General features: G+C 45.7%; 1 protein-coding gene across 2 annotated transcripts in view; it reads right to left on the reverse strand.

Annotated features, from left to right (window-relative positions):
* SV2C (synaptic vesicle glycoprotein 2C) overlaps window positions 1–1107 on the reverse strand; it is a 112343-nt gene extending 111236 nt beyond the window's left edge. The window contains exons 1-2 of one of the 2 annotated variants that reach the window (XM_035310054.1): window positions 993–1107; window positions 831–857 (exon numbers count right to left, since the gene is read on the reverse strand). The gene's annotated coding sequence lies outside the window, so the exon portion shown is untranslated. The remainder of the gene's footprint in view (window positions 1–830; window positions 858–992) is intronic. The other variant, XM_035310053.1, reaches the window with a different exon arrangement.
* Window positions 1108–3242: the final 2135 nt, after the last annotated feature.

The raw sequence follows: 3242 nt of genomic DNA on the forward strand, positions 1-3242 counted from the left end.
CCCTCACTATCCCATTAGTCTTCCTAACCGCAGGACCTGGACTTCAATAAGGATTTTGTCCAAGAAACCAACTCCATGCTTCCTTTGCATGTACTGCCTGGACACCTCTCAGAATTTAAATCCCCAAAGTGGTAGGAAAGCAGTAACTTTGTGTGCTTTGGAAAGCTCCTTTCCTGAACCTCTAAGGGAGTCCCCCCCTTCCCCTTACGGATGGTGAGTGTTAAACTATTCTCCCAGCATAGTCAATGCGAATCACGATCCTTACAGGCAGCCTACAGTAAGAAAAGGAACATAGTTTTCCAAAGCACTCAAACTGTTTATTTTCTTTCTTTTTTTTATTTATTTATTATATATTTTTTTTTCATTTCTGTTGCTCCCTCTTCCCTCCTGAACACATTTTAGAAAGTGCTGGCTCCAAAGGAGCTGGAATCTCTACTCGCCTCCTGCATCTTTGATTTTCCTTGCCATCCGTACCACTATGACATTTGCAGGCTTGTTTTCTTCAAGCATCTGGAGTCTCTGCAAACCTAAACCCCCCTGGTTTCTGCTCCCCTAGTGTGTAAAAGTTGTGTTAGCCTTAATATGTTACTCAGCTTCAAAAAACCGAGATGAGATACACAGCCTCGCATCTGTGTGACCAGGTCTCTGTGCAAAATATAAAAAAATAAAAATAAAAAATAATAAATAAAAAGGCAAGCAATCTCTGGATACAGGTGAAGTGAGTGGCAGCCGGGAAGACTCAGGCATCCCCCTACTCCCTTTAACACCCGACCTGCCCAAAGCAGAGCTCCCCCCCAGTCCCAGTTTGCAGACAACAAACCCTCTCTTACGTCCTGTGGAAAAGTTGAAGTCCTCCCCTGCCGCAAGCGTGAGAAAAGAAAAATAATAATAATAATAGTAAAATAAAATAAATGAAAGAAAAAAAAATAGAGAAGGAAAAGTTGCCCGGCAGCAGCAGCAGTCCCGCTGCCCGGAGCATCACCACCACTTACCGGTGCTTCCCGGTGGCTCCCGTCGCTGCCCGCCGCCTCCTGCCTCCCGCTGGCGGTGTGATGCTGCGGGAGGGATGGAGGGAAGGAGGGAGCGAGGAGCCTCCCGCAGGTGCCGCCGAGCGTGACGGGCCGGAGGAGGGGCGGAATGGAGCTGGGCGCTGCAGCGCAGCCTGTGCTGCAGTGCCGGTGGCAGGGGGAGCGGCGCGGAGGCGCGGCGCGGGGGCCGGCAGCCGGCGGCGGCGGTGGAAGGAAGGCGTGGGGGAGATGGGGAGGGGGAGACCCCCCTGCAGGCAGCAATCTGGGCCGGAGGAAAGGGTGGCACGGAATTGCCCCCACACCGCGGGCGAGGTGGCAGGGAGACAGGAGCGAGCCCTGTTTTGCTGGTAGAAGGAAAAAAGGGAGGGAGTGACACCCCCGCACGCACTTTGCTCCAGAAGATGGGGTTTCAGAAAGAGACAACAGGGGAGGATGTGCGAAATGGTGTGTTTCTTAAGGGTTGCAGCAGGCCCGGTAGCCACCCGAGGACCACAGCATCCTTGTTCCTTGCTGTTCTCCCGTAGCGTGTGCCCTGAGCACTTTCTCAGCAACAGTGAGAGGTTGCGTGCACTCCGCGTGCAGAGACCACATGTTGATGTATCTAGGTGGCCAAAAATAAAGTGGGAGAAGGGGGCTCATAGGTGGGACTCACCCTACTGAGCGGAAAAATACCTGGCTATGAGAATAGCGAACCATCAGAACAGACTGCCTTGGGTGATGGTGACATCCTCAGCATTGATGCCTTTTAAGAAAAAGTCACAAAAAAATCTGTTTCAGGATGATTCCTCTGTCTTGGGAGAAATGGATAAACTAGATATTCTCTGAACTCCTTCTTGGACTTAGATTCTACGAACACTAGCAGGTTACCATGTTTATTACTGTTATCTCTAACACTTTTAACGCTGTGGCATCAAAGACTATAAGTGATATTATTACTTTGTCGCACTGGATGCTAATACCCACTAATGAACAAAGAACATTAAGAGCTCCTCCTTTATGACTTTATACATTTACAAGCAATTCCACTCATGTGCAACGTGACAAATACAGTGGTATTACCAAAGCAAAGACGTAAGAGAAGGTGAAGACAGCAGATAGGGCTTTGTATTAAAATTACTTTTCAAAATGAGCAAATATTCCACCAGTTCTATTAATGAATACAGTAATTGGGTTTATCTCTCCAAAATGCATTAAACTACAACTATACCCATGTGTAGAAGGAAGTGGGGTAACAAGCAGATACAACCAGCCCCCATCCCTTGCCTTGTACTCTGCACATGCCTAGATTGTGGTTTCTGCAGGGTTGTAAGTGACTTCTGACACGTTGTCTGCCTTTAATTCTTCCTATTAATATTTGTGAGTTTGTATACACGATTTCCTACACTCTAAAATGCTTTTATTTTCCTCTGTTGTTCAGTAAAAGATTCAAACTGCAAAGGAAACTGACTTATTGATTAGTGACCCAGGGGAAAACCAGAATGAACTATGCATAGAGTGCTGTCAAGTGTGAAACACAAATAGAAAAATAGAAAAGAAATACCTATTACTTTTCTGTCCCTTTCAGTAATCCTTGTGTTAGAAAAATGCATCCTCTGTTAGAAAACAGCACCTTCTTGCTAATAAACTAAACTGTCTGTGTACAGTACACATGGAAAACAAAGATTAAAAAAAATTCATGTGATGACAAAATAAAAGGCTATGTGTGCAACCCAGGCAAGAATGATAGCAAAATGCCCTTGCAATCCATTTAATGCTGTCTGTCTAATTAAAATAGGAACATTTCTCTACACAAGTACACAAGGGATGGATTCAAGATTATTTTAAAATTTACCTTAAGATTCCACTAAGAAAGGGCTACTACAGCCGCCACCTTCTTCTTTACCATCTGCATTAGAGAAAGGGAGATTTGCAGGAGAGGTTTAGAGGCATTTCACAGGGAACAGGCAGGTAGACTAAAGAATAAACACAAGGTTTTTGTCTACAGAAGTAAAATCTCTTTGTCAAGACATGACCAAGGCAGAAGAGCAGGGACCTGGGCTTATTTGGAATATAGAATCACAGAATCATTAAGGTTGGAAAAGACCTCCAAGATCATCTGGTCCAACGATCACCCTACTCAAATGCCACCCACTAAACCATGTCCCTAAGCACCATGTTCAACCTTTCTTTGAATATCCCCAGGGACGCTGATGTCACCACCTCCATAGGCAACCC

Source organism: Oxyura jamaicensis, chromosome Z, assembly GCF_011077185.1.
Source record: "Oxyura jamaicensis isolate SHBP4307 breed ruddy duck chromosome Z, BPBGC_Ojam_1.0, whole genome shotgun sequence".
NCBI lineage: Eukaryota > Metazoa > Chordata > Aves > Anseriformes > Anatidae > Oxyura > Oxyura jamaicensis.